This window comes from Neophocaena asiaeorientalis, unplaced genomic scaffold, assembly GCF_003031525.2.
Source record: "Neophocaena asiaeorientalis asiaeorientalis breed wild unplaced genomic scaffold, Neophocaena_asiaeorientalis_V1.1 scaffold116, whole genome shotgun sequence".
Taxonomy (NCBI): Eukaryota; Metazoa; Chordata; class Mammalia; order Artiodactyla; family Phocoenidae; genus Neophocaena; species Neophocaena asiaeorientalis.
In genome coordinates this window covers 555,328-575,055 of record NW_020174561.1, presented here as the reverse complement: position 1 = coordinate 575,055, position 19,728 = coordinate 555,328, and the positions used below count along the sequence as shown (strand labels likewise).

At 37.3% G+C, this 19,728-nt stretch overlaps 1 protein-coding gene and 1 pseudogene across 1 annotated transcript in view; one reads left to right on the top strand and one right to left on the bottom strand.

Annotated features, from left to right (window-relative positions):
• Window positions 1-19,728, bottom strand: part of GRM8 (glutamate metabotropic receptor 8) — a 727,865-nt gene that overhangs the window by 461,497 nt on the left and 246,640 nt on the right. The window lies entirely within an intron of this gene.
• LOC112408200 (ATP synthase F(0) complex subunit C2, mitochondrial pseudogene) lies at window positions 7,043-7,552 on the top strand (annotated as a pseudogene).

Below are 19,728 nucleotides of genomic sequence, written 5' to 3'. Positions count from 1 at the left end.
TACTGTATTCTGTAGTTTTGAAGAAAGGAAATAATAAGATTAGACTAAGATTTGAGAACGAGAGGAGGTCAGACCCAAGAAAGGTATGTGGTCCTTCTAGAGCTTTCCCATCTAATATGGGGAATTATAATCCATTCATGTTAAACGCTTTGACTATGCTCAGTATGCAAGAAGCATTAGAGCCTAGTATACTTTGTTACCATAGTTCTGCCTACTGGGAGCTATAATTAAAGCACATTTGAGCAAATGCAATTTTATTTGTTATTAAGCAACTAAAAGCTTAGTCAACCTTGCAAATATGGCATTATTTTAGGATTAAAATATGAGCCAGCCAGCCAACTAATAAACTTTATTAGGTCCTGTCTTTATTAGCAATGGCTCCTATTCCTATTGCAGGAGACTCCTATGCTATATAACAGTGTTTCTCAAACTTTAGGCTGCCTCAGAATAACCTGCAGGGCTTTTTAAAACACATTTCTGAGCTCTGCTTTCGGAGTTTCTTTACATCTGGGGTAGGGCCCTAAAATTTGCATTTCTAATATGTCCCTAGGGGATGCTGACGCTGCTGGTCTGCAGACCACACTTTAGGAACCACTGCTATATAATGTCATGGTTAGAGCTTTGGTGTCAGCCCACCTGGGCTCATATCCTGCTCTTCTACTCTTTATGTCCTTGGGCAGGTGACTTCATCTCTTAACCTCAGTTTCTTAATCCATTTAGTGGGGACAATAATACTTATCCAATAGGTTCGTTGTGGGAATAAAATGAAATGAAAATATGGACTGTGCTTAGCCCAGTGCCTGGCAGCGGAAAAATCAATGCATGGCAGTGATCAGTTTATTATTATTGTTAATTGGAGAAATAGGCCAAAGCTGGTACAGTGTATTTATAGCCAGCAGTTTGCATCGGACTCATCTGGAGAGCTTTTGTAAAATTAATGCAATACCTGCCCCCTCAAAGATTCTGATATAGTCCATATTTCATTCACTACTAAGATGCCATTGATTATAAGATGCACCATTATTTTAGGTACCACTAAGAAAGAAAATTCTGCAATTATACCATGACTAAACTAATGAAAAGTGAGAGCAACCAGATTTCAGAAACGAGCAAACGTGAAAAAATGTGCGTCTTGGAATTGATAAAATACAGTAGGTACAGATGTGAATTGGGGCTTCCTTCACAGATTATTGTGATGTGCGATTCTGGTTAAAAAACACTAACCTAGTCAGTGTGGCAGCTGCAAGGGGGACTCAAAGTTTGGATGCCTTGAAACTGAGAGCCCACAGGTTGGAAGCCCCATCCTTAGAATTACAACACAGCCTAATATCATAATCCACCACACAATTCCCTAGGCTGCTAATGAAACAAAAATATTTCATCTTGGTTTGATAGCACGCACCCTCTAAGCTTCTCCCATTGGATAGCATTTCCCCACATAATGAGAACGAATAAGTCCATTGATAGAGCCAATCAGATCAGGAAGTTGTCAGGTCAAGAGAGTTTTTCCTTCATAAACATGAATTCCAATCCTGAGATTTGAGGAGTACTTGGGGAGACTCCTAAGGGAAAAAACATGATTTACATTTGGGGGAGAAGGGAGGGTGGTGGAAGTCACATTACTGGGACTTGCCATAGTAAATTTTTGTTTTCCATCTTGATTTTTAAACTGCAGTTTGTAAAGTGTTGCAAAAAAAAACTGATTTTGTATAACTGTTTTATCAATAGGTAATTGCAATTTCCCTTCACTCTAGGAATTTTGTGTGAAGGCAGGAGTAGCATATAACTTCCCTCAACTTTAATACTAATGCTCTCACCCACAGGAAGTGCATCTGTCTGTAATGCAACATAGAACAGGGCAATATCTTCTGACATTTTTATTTGGGAGCTCAAGATTTCTAATAACTTCAATAAACGGTCTCTGGTAGCCTCCGTGCACATGAGTTAATTATAACGAGAAAATAAAATAATATTCATTTTAGCTTCTGAAAATTCTAAGAATGTAAATCTTCAATGAAATGTTGAAATAAAATCATAGCTGCATTTGCAATTTTCCAGCAATGAAAATTTCATTTGAACTCTTTCCTATCTTGTCACTACCCAGTTGCTCCTTTAATGGATGAAATTGATAACAAATACTTAACGCAGATGGACAAACAAACATAAGATGTAAGTCAGAGAGTATCAAGAACATTTTTTGAAGCTTCAAATAGTGACAAACTATAGCAATGACAATTAAAATTTTAAAATACACTAGTATAGATGATTTTCTCATTTTCTCACTGTATTAGGAACACACACACACACACATACACACACACACACAAACACAAACTACCAATGAAATCTATACTTCCGAAAAAATTTTTTTGTATCTTGGAAACCTCTTTTGTTCCTGGCTCATATTAAATTCCTTTCTATTGTTATATATTAAAGGTTTACAAAAATGATGTTTTTAAAACTGTGATGTTGAAAATTTTTCATGTTTCTAATTACAGAATAGGAAATACAAGATATCATGAAACTCTACAAAAATGTCTACATAATTTAAATGACTGCACATGTAGAATATAATTTAATATAAAACACAGTCACCTGAATAAGGACATCTTAGACACAGTCACACTGGTCATAGAGAATATCTGTCAACTTAAGTGAGGAGGAAGCAGCAGTATCTTTATAGAAAATTCATTCCTATTTTACTATAGAGGACAGTATTTGTTCAATTGATTCTGTCTTTCACGGTTCAGTTGCACAATGAATGCAACCCCACCCCTATTTTCCAAAGAAAAAGACAAAGACTGGTCTTGTAATTCTTCAATCCCATCTACCACTGTAACATCCAACTCACTCATTTGCATACACCTTTCCACAAGGGTTTATCTTTATTAAAGAATTCTCTGTGTACTTTATCTATTTTGACCAAAACATGCATAAACTTCCTAAATTTTCATGATATCAGTGTATATGATGATTTTAAGTATTTTCAGTTCTTTGGAAGACATAAGAAAAATCTTAAGAAATAAGCATTAGCAGAGTTTTGAAGATTCTGATTTGTTTTAACAAAAACATCAATTAGTTCAAGTCCTTTGCTGATTAGAAAGTAGTGGATCTCACTTGACAGTCAAAGCATTTTGATGTTGTGTTTTGCACTCCCATAAAATGCCTTGCCATTTCTAATAATAATCTGAATGTTCAACTTTTTCCAATATCCTTGTCTCAGTCTTGTATGTCTGTTAGGGAATCAAAAGGTTTTGCTTGCCTAAGAAGAAATGTGCTAAAGAGAGGATGACAACAATTTCGGGAGGGAAGAATAACAGACAAATGCCCTTTCCTTCTTTGGTATAAGTCTTGGGATTATAGAAAATGTAGAGACCAAGCACACATCACCTTCAGAGAGACCTTTAGAAGATCTTTCAACTTATCCTTGTGGACAAAATGGAGTAAGGAGAAGCTGAGTGCATGAATGTTAGGGCAGATTAGTAACAGCTTCAACAGCTATACCCAGAGGGTGCTAATTAATAGAGTAACAGCACCTGGTTCTAGGTTTCCAACATCATAGAAGGATTCTTTCCTGGGTTCCATTTGCTTCAACATTTTACATTCTCGTCAATGTCCTGGATGAGACTAGAGAGGACATCATAACATTTGTAGACCGGCCAGTGACCATGTTGGATGACTGAATCAGGATCAAGAAAGAAGCTGACATGTTAGAAACAAGGGCTAAATCCAATAAGATGAAAAGTAATAGACATAAATGTAAAATGAGGTGATTAAGTCCAAAGGGACAATTGTTCTGTACGGACTGGACTAGAAACAATCCATGCAGCTACTAATGGCTTAGTAGCAATGGCTTAGAAACAATCCATGCAGCTAAGGCTTAGAGATTTTAGTCTATAGAAAGGTTAATATGAATCAACAGTAAACAGAATGTTTGTTGAATGAATGAATAAGTGTAGTATAGAAAAATAGGAGGGATGAAGGAAGAAGGGAAGAGGAGGGAAGGAGAAAGGAGAGGAGGAAAAGAGGGAGAAGAGAGAATCTATATGAAAAGAAGAAAAACTCCATTTGTCTCTCTGCAGCCCAGACCATCCTAGATGTACTGCAGTATAAGTATGGGTGGACAAACTGCGTACACTCAGGAGTGATCCGAGATGGTGTCAAATCAGCACCATTCAAGGAATTCTTGAAGGAAGCAGGCATCTTTAGCCTTGGAGACCTGAAAATCATGTTTAAATATCCTAAGGACTTTCATGGGAAAAAGAATTGGAGGTGTTGTTGTTTGGACCCAATAGTTACAAATAAGATAATGAATGGAAGGCACAAAGCAGCAGAATTAGATTCTGTACTAATATCTCAGTGTCAAAGTTCTCCAAGGATGGAGCTACTGGCCACTCTCTCCAGGATGTACTGGAGCCCTGACCGGAAGATCCTTGGCAGAGCTTTTGCAAAATTAATTCAAGCATCAGATAGGTGATAGGACTAGATAATCTCTGAAAGTCCCTCCCAGCCCCAATATTCCAATATTCAAACATTTTCTTGTGGTGCAAATTAAGTTCTTGCAAAAGATTTTCTCTAATAAAAACAATGAAAACAAATGGTTAGCCTGGAGACGGGAACCAAGCCTTCAGGGAATCCTAAGAGAACCACGTGTTTGCTCTCTAGAGAACTGATTATCTCCTTCCCCAGAAATGTATTAATATCTCTTTGTCCTCTTCTATACCGGCTGACTCTGGGAATTTGCGCACAGCATGCTTTATCTTGCTAAATATAATAGTCCATCTAGCATTCTTTCTTTGTGCGAAATCCCTATTCACTTTCATAAATTACATGAATGGATGTGAAGTGTACTTTCCTTTATTCAATAGAGACTATTCCCAAAAGCAGCCCGAAACATGCCAAACATCTGCTCCTACACACAGTTCAATACATGATATTGATATGTATTATTACTGGGTGAATTCTGAATACAAGGCCAATTTAACACACTCCTGAACAACTCCCTCTTCCTCCCATGGCCCAGTCACAGAAAGCTCAAGGAAATCTGAATAATTCTAATATTTGCCCAAGTAAGCTACAACTAAGTCGGTAAATCCGCTAAAACAAAAACCACAGTAGACCATTCCAAAATCTAACATAAATTAGATAAAAGTATGACAAATGTTTCTCTAATTTAATAAATATTTCTACATATATAAGTACTTTTTACTCTCTGCTATACTTTAATATTCAAAGATGTTGCTTTTCCAAACTGTGAGTTCCTGGGTGTTCGAGCGCTTGTTATGAGTTTATCATATATGCCTAGTCCATGTTTTAATGATCGAATGCAATTATTGTTGATCGTGTTACAACGGAAGTGACCAAAATCCCTAAATCTTGAATTCATTCTAGTCATCTACAGAGATCTCTCTCACAGACAGTGAATTTCCTAACAGACATGTTCATAAAGACACTCAGAGTAAACACAACTTTATTACCACTGAGGGCTTTGGCCCCAAATACCTCTCTGGTCTCCTTTACTGGTGAAGTGACCTGGGACCTCATGTGAGTTTGACAGACTCTTTCTGTCCCTTGGGCTACAGATTAATTTTTAAAAATAGCCCTAGAAGCTGATCCTTGATTCCTTCACAAGTCCCAGTCTGATTCTAGTTCCTGACAAAGCCACTGCTCTCACACAGATTCCATCTGCCCAGAGGAGGCAGGTTTTCCTAATGAGTGAAGTCTTTCTATACACCTGTGTTGTCCAATGCAGCCACTAGCCACATAGGGCTATTTAAACTTAATTTTAAGTAAATTAAAATTAAAGTTAAAATTCAGTTCCTTGGTGTACTAGCCACATTTCAAGTGCTGAATAGTCACATGTGGCCAGTGACTAGGATGCCATTTTGTTCTTGACTTTGGCCAACTTTTTTCTTGGAGTTGGGCAGACTCATCCCCTGCTAAAGATCAGAGTGTGAAACTGTTTACTCATTTCTTCATTCAACACATATTTATAAATTTCTTTTCTAGCTGCTGGATATATCACCATGAACAAAACAGATATGTACCTGCTCTCATGGAGCTGTCATTCTAGTGGAAAAACCAACAATAACAGGTAAACAGCTAATGGAAAAGATTATTTAAGTTAACGATTTTTTTCTTTCTTTTTTTTGGCCACGCCCCGCACAGCATGTTGGATCTTATTATGGTTCCCCAGTCAGGGATCGAACCCACACCCCCTGCAGTGGAAGCACGGAGTCTTAACCACTGGACCGCCAGTGAACTCCCTAAGTTTTGAATTTTAATGCTAGTGTATCTCCCTTTCGGCCTCATGGCAACAAGGAATTTTTGTTTCATTCAAGTGGGCCCATCCCTACAGTCGCCAGCCTGCTCTCCCTTGACAGTCCTCATATGGCAAACACTGATGGTTTTAGGATTTCCTTGAATCTACTGTTTTTTTGTTCAGTCTCCTTTTTTCTTTAGAATTTCTACCGACAGCTTTTTTTTTTTTTTTTCATCTTAAGACTTCTGATTTCAAAGCTTTATTTAACTTCGTCCCTTCTTGAGGAAAAAGAGCTTGTTGTGTTCCCATCATGAATCAAGATTTTTTTCATAAAGAAAGATACCATTACAAAAATACTTGAAACTAATTATTTTAAATTATCAAAATAACCATTTTCCACAGTACTGTTTACTATTTTACTATTTTTTCTGCCTTTTTCTCATTTAACTGTCTACCCACAGTTAATTCTGTATGCTTTATTCCATCATCAAGGGTTCTCCAGGCTTTTTAGTTTCAGTGATCACATTTTTAGGTGTGGCTAGTCTTAACTATTTCTATTCCCAAATAGTACAGCAAAAACTACTAGACATTCCCTCCTGGAAACCTCCACCTCCAGCTTCTTCACCTTGTCATTAGATCTTCAGACTGTCTCTTGAACTAAAATCTTTATTCTATTCCCAGTGGGCTATACCATCTAGGCTGTCACTACTCATACCTGGATTACTAAAGCAACCTCCCCAAAACGTTTAATGTCTCAATTTCTCTTCCTTGCAATTGATCATGTACACTAAATCATGGTTAATCTTAAAACAGTCTGTCATTGCCCCTCTCTGTCTTCTCTGCCCTGGGAGCAGCTCTTGCCACTTCCCCACCCCCAGAAAACATACGCTTGCCCCAACTTCATCTCCATCCTCTCACTGGTCAGGATCACGTCTCAGCTGCTGAGCCAACCACTCTCTGAGGTGGTGCTGACAGATGAGAGCCTCAGCAGCTTGGCAGCCCCACGTCCCCTGACCTTACTTATCCCTAGCAGCAGCTTCCAAAATGGCACCATTTCAAGGAACATTGACACAGCAGCCAAGTTCATTGAGGTTGGAGCTGCCATGGTCAGAGGGGTTGGCTCTGGGGCTAGGATTAGGACTCTGTTTGGGAGCCTCATCATTGATTATGCCAGGAATCCTTCTCTGAAGCAACAGTTCTGCTCTTAATGCCATTCTGGGCTTTGCCCTCTTGGAGACCATGGGGGTCTTTTGCCTGATGATGGCCTTTCTCATCCTCTTTGCCATGTGAAAGAGCTATCTCCGTCTCCCAGCGTTCTTTCTTCCACATCTCATCTGCTCTGTATGTTCCTTTCCTTGTATCTTCCCAAGCAGGCCAGGAAAAGTGTTTGACTCAAGGTTTGACAGAGGGAAGACAAATAAATACTGTGTGAATAAGAAAAATTACAGCTTGTCATTACCCTACCTATGAACCCACCTTGGCTCCCTAATATCTATAGAATCGAATTGCTTTTTCATGAACATATTGCTTTGAAAAAATAATGCTAAAACTGAATAATTCTATTATTAAAGTGACCTTTTCATTTACACATATTATAAATAACCTATTTGGTCTCTGAAAATGATTTTGGATTTTTCAGGCTGCTATACCACTGGCTCCTATGACTTATTATGTACCTGCATATGTCTCCTCATTTTATCTAGTTAAAACTTTTCTAATTATCTTCCTCCCAAGTTTCCACCAAACTCTTCTTCCACAGAGCACACGCACGTGCGTGCACGCACACACACACACACACGAGGGAAGGAAGAAAAAAAGCTTCTAGAGATAATTTACTGAGTTCACTGACATAAATGGGAGTTTTAAGAAGCACAAGCAAACTATTTCAGCCAATTGTATATACCTTTCCCATTTCCTTTACACCCATTTGAAGCCTACACTATGTCTTTTTCCATAGGATCCAAAGCTCAGTAGCTTGAATTAATTACAGACTGACATTCTACAGGCAACTTTTGGTTCAACATCCACAAACTAAAATCAGCCCAGCCTTTGAACACAGGATCTAGTAGTGATTAATAATTTCACCACTGGTCAGGAGGATAACAAATAAAAAGAGCAAACTCATTATTGTGATTTCAAACCTAAATGTTTATCTTCTATGTATTTTACATGCCCAAAGAACATGATTGCAATTTGAGTTTATTAGTAATTGAAGCAGAACTAATGAAAGATTCTTTATTGGAATGTTCTAGTTACCTTCTCAAAAATATCTATGTCCTTTTTCATGAAGATTAGATGTATAAAAGAAAGTTCAAGTCTCTTTTATTATTATCATAACTTGCTCTAGCAATCAAGGGAAAGGAAATTTATCTTTCTGTCATATTTTATTGCAGTTAAATTAATTCTTGTAGCTGTATTATGTCTTTAATACAGGTTAACTGATGCTTAAAGTAACTAAAGTCCAACATTTTTTCCTTCTTTTTCATAATTAGTTTCTATTATCATAAATATACTAGACTCTGAGAAACTCAGTAGACTTTTTTAAAAATATTTTTTGGGATGCAAACCACTTTTAAAGTCTTTATTGAATTCATTACAATATTGCTTCTGTTTTATGCTTTTTGGGTTTTTTTTTTTGGGGGGCTGTGAGGCATGTGGGATCTTAGCTCCCCGACCAGGGATCGAACCCACACCCCCTGCATTGGAAGGCAAAGTCTTAACCACTGGACCACCAGGGAAGTCCATCTGTAGACTTTTATATTTTTCAAGATCCCTTGAAAAATATTCAAAATTATTAACATACATACATGTAATACAATATACATTAATATGCATAAGCAATTTCACTAGATGAGATCATAGCCAATCAATGTTTAACCCACTTCTCAATACCATTTTATAGGAGCTTCAGGCTACCAGAATTAATTTCATTGACTTGGCAGAGTACAGAAGACATAGGTTATATCACAGGTCACAGGCAAATAATTGTGCTTAAACCCTTCTGTATTTCTACGGCAATATTTACTTAACAGACACATATGGTACTTGCTATGTTCGAAGCCTTTTATATATGTTAATCCATTTAATCCTCCTAACAACCTTATGAGTTAGGTAGTATCATGATCCCCATTTTACAGACAGAGAAACTGCAGCATAAACAGGTTAAGGCTCTTGCCCAAGTCCACAGAGCTAATAAATGGTAAATTCAGAATGCAAACCTAGAAATCTGGCTCCAGAGTCTGAGCTCTTCAGCACTCTGCTAGGCTGCCTCTCCATCTTCAAAATTATTTCCATATTTGGAATCTAATTTCAATATTAAGAATATTAAAGCTTTTAATTTTGTGAAAAAAGTATAACATTTTCGCTTTCATATCTGAAATCATTTTGTGGCTGCTCCCACACAGGCACCCAAGGTCTCCTTGCTCCCCACCACACTGGCCCAGGTGCCCTCTTGCTGTGCACCATCCAGCTCTGGGCCTTCTCCTATAGTAGATCCTAACACGATTTCTGCATATTAAATGCCAAGTTCTTTAAGGGCAGGGAGTACATCTTTTCACAGGTACATCTCGAACGTGCACCTGTGCAGATAAAACATCGTTATAAATCGTCCAGCAGCCAAAGAGTTAAATAACTTTCTGATCAAGTTCTGACACCCGTCATAAATAGATTTCTTCTCTACCCACGGGAGTAGACACCCATTCCATTTTTTAAATTAGCAAGTGTGTGGAAATAGGCTTGGGATTTGAAGGAAATGATACGGCAGGAAAACAGGTAAATGAATGGTCCACTTTCCTCTTGGCATAGAGCTTTCAAAATGTGAAAGACACTGGAGTCCCTAATTTGAAGAAGTGGCAGCCCAGCGGCACTGAGCTTTTCAAGCTGAAAGCCGAGGAATATATACCAAGCTACTGTAACAACACACTTCCATCAAAACCTCACAGCAAGCAAACAACTGCCAACCAGCACATTGCTCTACACAAGAAATGACGTTATGTCATTTTGTGCAAAGGACATCAAAACAACTTGTCAGTTTAACAGAGGATTTAGATACACCAGGAGAAGATTTTCACATATCACTTTAAGCATTCCTAGGAAAACTGCTATAGAAGCTCTTAAGGCACAATAATTTGAACCTAACTAGACTTATTAACCAACACAAACCAGAACTTTTCTAAAATGTCTATTTCTTTATAAGTGTAAGGATTTGTTAGAAGAGTCCTACTAACTCTTAGAAAATAAAGTTCTGCAGAGAGATGGTGATTTATTTGCTTTCATCCAGTAACATTCACTCGTCAAGTTGTTAATTATGTACCTATTAGTGCTAGGCGCTCTACTGAGTGTACTTATAGGAATCATTTTTCTGCCAATAAAACCGTATTTTAAAATTGGGTTAGTAATTTCCAGATATTTTGTCAAATTTAACAACAGTAGATAGTGAGTTCTTCGTATTCATGGGAAGAAAGCAGAATTTTAACTGACATAAATAAATCTACATTTTAGCTTGAATGGCGGGACCATATGTAGGTGTGTGTCAGCTTACACACGTAGTTGGATTGTAGGTATGTGTCAGCTTACACACGTAGTTGGATTGTTCTGATTAACTGTCCACTTTGCATTTTTGCCTAATCTGATCACTCAGTTCACTGAAATAGCCAAATTGGCTTTGGCATTTAGATAGGGTTGGCTGTAGGTCCATAAAATAAGAGAGCTGAATGGGCATTGGAAGACCAGCCCCCCTGGACCACAAGCTCCTGAGTATAAGAATTGTGATTTCTGTGGCTCTGGGGCTGGATGTATTTCCCAGCACAGACCAGACATTGATATATGACTTTTTAAATAAAGGACCCCACATAACCTCTTTCAAGCCTATAAAATTATATCCCATTAATAAAAATTTCCAGAGGTACCAGACATTAAGATGGTCACTTGGTCATTACCCTTATAATATTAACCCTACCTAGATGCAGAGTTCATACTGAGGCTCTTAAAGCAAAATGATTTGAAACTAACTGGATTAATTCACCAAGACAAGCTATAACTTTACTAACAGCTGCTCATTTCAGTGAGTTTTCCTTCATTCTCTTAACTTTTCATCCCTGATACCGCTTTATTTTGGGTTTTGTTTTTTTACTTTTTTGTTATCTTTTGGGGTACTCTAATTATTAAGTTAGAAGTTAACAAAATAATAAATTATAACTCTGCTTCTTGGTTACCAGCTTAAATTCTCTCAACAGTGCATGATTATTCAAGCTTATCTCCTTTTCATAACGTTGATAATATTATAATATGAAATGTGCACCTCTCATCACGGTGTCCTGTACCCTTTCTACTATAATGAATGTTTGCCTTATCTCCCAACTAAACCGTAAGCTAGAGCAGGGTCCAGGTTCTTGTCCCTCTTTCTTGCCATCCCCACACCCTGACAGGATACACATGACTGCATCCACTCCAGGGGCATGTTGGGGAAAGATAATAGAGTACTGCAAAAATGGGGCGAGGAGGTGGCAGACAAGAGTATCCCAAAGCTCTCTGATGGAAAATTGAATGAAAACTTCTAAGAGAAGTGAAATATTCTCTTTCACTCTCCCTCTTTTAACCACCACTTTTAAAACTTAACACATAATCAAATTCTACTACAACCTGACAGCAGCGACATTATGAAATCTTTATTGTGTCAGGCACTCTTTGGCCAACCAAAGAGCAATTCCCGGGCCCCAGTCACCTTTTGCTTACTTTCCCTGCATTTCTTGCAGCTGGGGATGCCCATGTGACACAATTCTGGCTGGCACTGCCACTTCCCCATTCTTCCTGTCTTGGACATATGATGTCTGGGCCTGCATTGTGCATTTTGCAACCATGAAGCAAAAAATTGTGAAAACGAAAAACCAACTTGTTGGGAACAGTGAAACCGAGGATAAAATAGCATTATTGAGCAATGCAAGCAAACCAATGCAAGTAATCTCCTTCTTTCAGAACACTCGATGTGAGGAAAAGACTTTTTGCTTGTGTAAGCCACTGCTACAGCCAAATGCCTTCCAACTCAGACGTTGATTAAGACAGTTACGGTTTAAATCCTGATTTTACCTTTTACTAACTATGACTTCGGGCAAATTACTAAACGTCTCTAAGTTCAGTTTCTCATCTGTGAAACGGACATAAGTGTAATTGCCATTAGAGAATTTTTGTGAATTATTGTGAGAAATATGAAATAATCCACGTAAAGTAATTAGCAGAACTTTAATATTACTCTCAAATGTTAAAGGTACATACTAATATTAAAATATAAAGACACAGGAATGTTTTTAAAGTAAATGTGTCTTTTTTTCCCAAAAAATTGCATATAAAAAAATTAAATATTTAGGGTGGTAGAGAATTCAATGTTTTATAAAATAATTCTCACTGTATCTTTTAGGTCAAGACATTTACAATTAGCATTAATACACTCATGTGTGATTACATTAGGTGGTACTATAATCACTATGATTAAAATGTTTTTGTTCTGGTTATTGCCCCAGAAAAATAAGCTCCTTCCTCAAGCATAAGGATAGACTGAAATGGCTCACAGTGACCCCCAACCTTTTTTTCTTGAATTTTTGAATTTTATTTAACTGATTTTTTTATACATCAGGTTCTTATTAGTCATCAATTTTATACACATCACTGTATACATGTCAATCCCAATCACCCAATTCATCACACCACCACCACCACCCCCCATGGCTTTCCCCCCTTCGTGTCCATACGTCTGTCCTCTACATCTGTGTCTCAACTTCTGCCCTGAAAACCGGTACATCTGTACCATTTTTCTAGGTTAAACATATATGCGTTACAATGTGATATTTGTTTTTCTCTTTCTGACTTACTTCACTCTGTATGACAGTCTCTAGATCCATACACATCTCAACAAATGACCCAATTTCGTTCCTTTTTATGGCTGAGTAACATTCCACTGTATATATGTACCACATCTTCTTTATCCATCTGTCTGTCGATGGGCATTTAGGTTGTTTCCATGACCTGGCTATTGTAAATAGTGATGCAATGAACACTGGGGTGCGTGTGCCTTTTTGAATTATGGTTTTCTCTGGGTATGTGCCCAGTAGTTGGATTGCTGGATCATAGGGTAGTTCTATTTTTAGTTTTTTAAGGACCCTCCATAGTGTTCTCCATAGTGGCTGTATCAGTTTACATTCCCACCAACAGTGCAAGAGGGTTCCCTTTTCTCCACACCCTCTCTAGCATTAATTGTTTGTAGATTTTCTGATGATGCCTATTCTAACCGGTGTGAGGTAACACCTCATTGTAGTTTTGATTTGCATTTCTCTAATAATTAGTGAGGTTGAGCAGCCTTTCATGTGCTTCTAGGCCATCTGTATGTCTTCTTTGGAGAAATGTCTATTTAGGTCTTCTGCCCATTTTTGGATTGGGTTGTTTGTTTTTCTGATATTGAGCTGCATGAGCTGTTTATGTATTTTGGAGATTAATCCTTTGTCTGGTGATTTGTTTGCAAATATTTTCTCCCATTCTGAGGGTTGTCTTTTCATCTTGTTTGTGGTTTCTTTTGCTGTGCAAAAGCTTTGAAGTTTCATTAGGTCCCATTTGTTTATTTTTGTTTTTATTTCCATTACTCTATGAGGTGGATCTGTTTGTTCTTCTTTCTCTAGTTCCTTTAGGTGTAAGGTTAGATTATTTGAGATTTTTCTTGTTTCTTGAGGTAGGCTTGTATAGTTATAAACTTCCCTCTTAGAACTACTTTTGCTGCATCCCATAGGTTTTGGATCATCGTGTTTTCATTTTCATTTGTCTCTAGGTATTTTTTTATTTCCTCTTTGATTTCTTTAGTGATCTCTTGGTTATTTAGTAACATATTGTTTAGCTTCCAAGTGTTCATGTTTTTTATGTTTTTTTCCCTGTAGTTCATTTCTAATCTCATAGTGTTGTGGTCAGAAGAGATGCTTGATATAATTTCAGTTTTCTTAAATTTACTGAGGCTTGACTTGTGACCCAAGATGTGATCTATCCTGGAGAATATTCCATGTGCACTTGAGAAGAAAATGTAATCTGCTGTTTTTGGATGGATTGTCCCATAAATATCAATTAAATCTATCTGGTCTATTGTGTCATTTAAAGCTTCTGTTTCCTTATTAATTTTCTGTTTGGATGATCTGTCCATTGGTGTAAGTGAAGTGTTAATGTCCTCCACTATTATTGCTTATCTAAGAGGCTTGTGCAAGTTTTCTGATGGGAGGGACTGGTGGTGGGTAGAGCTGACTGTTGCTCTGGTGGGCAGAGCTCAGTAAAACTTTAATCTGCTTGACTGCTGATGGGTGGGGCTGGGTTGCCTCCCTGTTGGTTGTTTGTCCTTAGGCAACCCAACACTGGAACGTACCTGGGCTCTTTGGTGGAGCTAATGGCAGACTCCAGGAGGGCTGATGCCAAGGAGTACTTCCCAGAACTTCTTATGCCAGTGTCCTTGTCCCCACGGTGAGCCACAGCCACCTCCTGCCTCTGCAGGAGACCCTCCAACACTAGCAGGTAGGTCTGGTTCAGTCTCCCCCAGGGTCGCTGTTCCTTCCCCTGGCTCCAGATGCACACACTACTTTGTGTGTGCCCTCCAAGAGTGGAGTCTCTGTTTCCCCCAGTCCTGTCAAAGTCATCCAATGAAATCCTACTAGCCTTCAAAGTCTGATTCTCTAGGAATTCCTCCTCCCGTTGCCGGACCCCCAGGTTGGGAAGCCTGACATGGGGCTCAGAACCTTCGCTCCAGTGGGTGGACTTCTGTGGTATAAGTGTTCTCCAGTCTGTGAGTCACCCACCCAGCAGTTACTGGATTTGATTTTACTGTGACGGGCCACTCCTACTGTTCCATTGTGGCTTCTCCTTTGTCTTTGGATGTGGAGTATCTTTTTTGGTGAGTTCCAGTGTCTTCCTGTTGATGATTGTCCAGTAGCTAGCTGTGATTCTGGCGCTCTCACAAGAGGGAGTGAGAGCACATCCTCTACTGCGCCATCTTGGTTCGGGCACCCCCAACTTTCTTTTACCACCTCACCCAGAAACCTGAGTCATTGTGAATCTTTAGTGTTTCATTTATTAGGTTATTTTCAGGATATTCAACCATTTCTCTTGGATCACTGAAGAAAACAACAGGTCTCTGGGGTTTTTTTTTCCTTTGTTTTAGTCACAAGCATTTCAGTTTCACTTCAATGAGATCATCATTCCCGATGTTTCTCTTTGGAAGCTTATCTCACAAGGCTAATAAAAGATAGTGTTCCTAAGCCTAGAGACTTTCCATTTATAGCTTTCCATTAAGCTACTTAAAGGTAGATATTATTCCAATTAAATATTTAAAAGGTAGGTCCTTTTATGAAGTAGCTTTTTTATTAATTTAAAAAGAGATAATTATTTAAACTTCTAAATCCTTTCTAATAGGATTTCAAATGACCTGCAACAAAAGACATAAATAGATTAAGATGAAAATAAATCAAAACATACCAAAGCACTGGAAAAGTGGATGCAAATATAAAAATCGTCATCGACGTGATTATGCACAAAATTTAGCTCTGAGCTTCCATGAGACTAAGGGGAAAATGGAAATATAGTTGATTAAGCAATTTCTCATGACTATATATAGCAGATCTGTAATACTTTTATATACTAATTCCAAGTGTGGTCTTGGTACTAAATTCCATTAGGAATTTATCTTATGCGCCCTACTTCAAGGAAAATCAAGTTTCATAGTACATAGTGTTTTCATCAATAGGGTTCAGCAGCTGCTTTGAACGTCAATAAAATTCAATAGGGGCTTCCCTGGTGGCACAGTGGTTGAGAGTCCGCCTACCAATGCAGGGGACACGGGTTCATGCCCCGGTCCGGGAAGATCCCACATGCCACGCAGCGGCTGGGCCCGTGAGCCATGGCCGCTGGGCCTGCGCGTCCGGAGCCTGTGCTCCGCAACGGGAGAGGCCACAACAGTGAGAGGCCCGCGTACCGCAAAAAAAAAAAAAAGTCAGTAGCATGACATTATGCCAGTAATTTTAAAATTATTTTTAGCCATGGAATCTGGAAAATAAAATGTTATGCAGCAGCTATCATATGTAACATAGGTAAATAAGCACTGCTCTAATTGAAACATAATTAAAGGGCCGGAAGCTACCATCATCACTGACTACAGAATCTGGATAAGGCAAAAGCCTGTGTAGCCAATAAACTGATCATATTAGTTACAAATATTGAAATGGAATTAAATTTCCTACAGTTCATATCATACTTAACGGTAAAAGATTGCACGTCCTCTCCATATGACTGCAGACAAGGCAAGGATGTTTATCTATATCAGTGCCATTGAAGCTTACACAGGAGGTTCCAGCCAGTGAAATAAAGCAAGGGCGGAGGGAGAGGAAATACCAGGCATACAGATAGGAAAAGAAAAAGCAAAACTATCTTTATTCACAGACAACCTGTTTGGATATTGGGTATGTAGAAAATCTTAAGAATCTACCAAAAAAAAAAAAGCCACTAGAACTAAGCAAGCTTGCAGAATACAAGATCAGTAACAAAAATCACTTGTATTTCTATATATAAACAACAAAGAATTGGAAATGAAACAAATATACATTTGCAATAGCATCAAAAAACCATGAAATACTAAGAAATAAATTTTAAGTATACAAGGAGTATACTTAAAACTACAAAATATTACTGAGAAAAGTTAAAGTCTTAAATAAGGAAGTAGTTGAGGTGCACCCCCACTTAAATTCATATGTTGGAGTCCTAATTCCCAATGTAATGGAATTTGGTAATGGGACCTTGGGGAGGTAACTGGGTTTAGATGAGATAATGAGGGTGAAGCCCTTATGATGAAATTAGTCTTATGTCCCTTACAGAAGGGACATGAGAGAATTTGTTTCTCTCTCTCTGCACACAAGAGATCATGCAAGCACACAGTAAGATGGCAGCTGCCTACAAGTCAAGAAAAAAGAAGCATCAGCATTACATCTACTTTACTGATTTGATGTTGGACTTCCCAGCCTACCGAACTGTAAGAAAATAAAACTCTGTTTTTTAAGCCACTCAGTCTATGGTATTTGGTTAAGCCAGCCCACACTATGACAGAGATATACCATGTTCATGGGTCAGTTGACTTAACATTGTTAAGATTAAGATATCAATTCACTCCAAACTGTTCTACAAATTCAGCACAATCTCAATTGAAATCCCAGCAGGCCCACATGGCCCAGCAATTCCACTCCTAGATATATAGCTAAAATAATTGAAAACAGGTACTCAAACATACTTGCATGTCAATGTTTACTATAGTAGATTTTTATAAAGTTCAACATACATCTGTCAAATGACCCAACCATCCTAAGACTGATTAAATTATATACCTACCCTACAAGAATGTCCATAGCAGATTTATTCATAATAGCCAAAAAACTGGAAAACAAACCAACTATCCATCAATACGTGAATATATAACCAAATTGTGATACATCCATTCAGTAGACTACTACTTAACATTAGAAAGAAATAGACTTTTACTATTGTTACATGCAATGACATGGATAAATTTTTCTGTCATTTTTGAATAGTTTTGCTTATTCTGAAATTCTGGATAAATGGAATGATATAGTATGCATGTCTTCTTTTGCTCAGTAAGATGTTTTTGGTACATACATACAATGGAATATTATTCAGCCATAAAAAGGAATGCAGTTCTGATGCATGCTACAATATGACTGAATCTTGAGAACATTATGTTAAGTGAAATAAATCAGTCACAAAAGAAAAAATACTATATGATTCCATTTATATGTGATGCCTAGAATAGACAAATTCATAGAGGCAGAAAGTAGATTAGAGATTACCAGGGGCTGGGGAGTATTGAGTGTTACTCCTTAATGGGTACAGAGTTTCTTTTTGGGATCATGAAAAATTTCAGAAGTAGTGGCAATGGTTGCATAATATCACGAATGTAATTAATGTCATTGAATTTTATACCTTAAAATAGTTAAAATGGCAAACTTTATGTTATATATGTATTATTACAAGAAAGAAAATTATTTACAAAAAAATCCTAGGAAGTTTTTGTAGAAAACAAGTTGATTATAAAATATACATGACTATGTGAAGGACTTAGAATAGTCAAAATCATTTTGAAAAGAATAACTAAGTTGGAGGACTTACATTACCTTATCTGAAGACTCACTATAATGCTACAATAATCAAGATAGTGTACTATTGGTAAAGGGTAGATATACAGATCAATGGAGGAGAACAGAGTCTCCTCCACTGAGTCTGGAAATAGATTCATATACAATCAATTAATTTTTGACAAAGTACCATGGTAATTCAATACGGAGAGTAGTATTTTCATTGAATGGTGGAGAACATCTGGATATGCACACAAATAAATGAACTTTGACCTTTCCTCAGATTATACACCAAATTAACTCAAACTGGATCATAGACCTAAATGTAAAAACCAAAACGATAAATCTTCCAAAGGGAGAAAACTTTGCAAAAACCTGACATTAATCAATTGAATTTCACCAAAATTAAAATCTGATCTTCACAGACTCCATTAAGAAAATAAAAAGTTAAGCACCAAAATGGGAGGAACTGGGATGAAATGTTTATATATATGTGTATATGTATACACACGTATACATATACACATATATTTGTGTATATGTGAGCATATATATGTGAATGTACATACACATTCATTTGTATCTATATATGTGTATATATACGAATGTGTGTATGTATATATACATGAATTCATATATATATATATGAATTGTGTGTGCAGGTATATCTGACAAAGGACTTGTATTCAGAACTTAATAACAAGACAACAAAATCCCATTTTAAAAAATTTTCAAAAGGTTTGAACACTTTACAAAAGAAGATATACAAATGGCCTCTAAATACATCAAAAAATGCATAACTACATCAGTCAAAAGAAAAATGCAAATTTAAACCACATTAAGATACCATCGCAAATCCATTAGAATGGCTAAAAATTAAAAGACTGGAGCAAACGGAAATCTCATGCAATACTGGTGGGACAGTAAAGTGGTATAACTACTTTGCAAAGTAGTTTGGCAGATTCGTATAAAGTTCAACATACATCTGTCATTTGACCCAACCATCCCAAAACTGATTAAATTATATGCCTACCTTACAAGAATATCCATAGCAGATTTATTCATAGTAGCCCAAAAACTGGAAAACAAGCCAACTATCCATCAATAAGTGAATGGATAACCAAATTGTGGTAGATCCATTCAATGGACTACGATTTAACATTAAAAAGAAATAGACTATTTTACTATTTTACATGCAATGACATGGATAAATTTCAAAAACATTTTACTGAGCTAAAGAAGACATGCATACTATATCATTCCATTTATCTGGGATTCCAGTAAAGCAAAACTATTCAAAAATGACAGAAAACA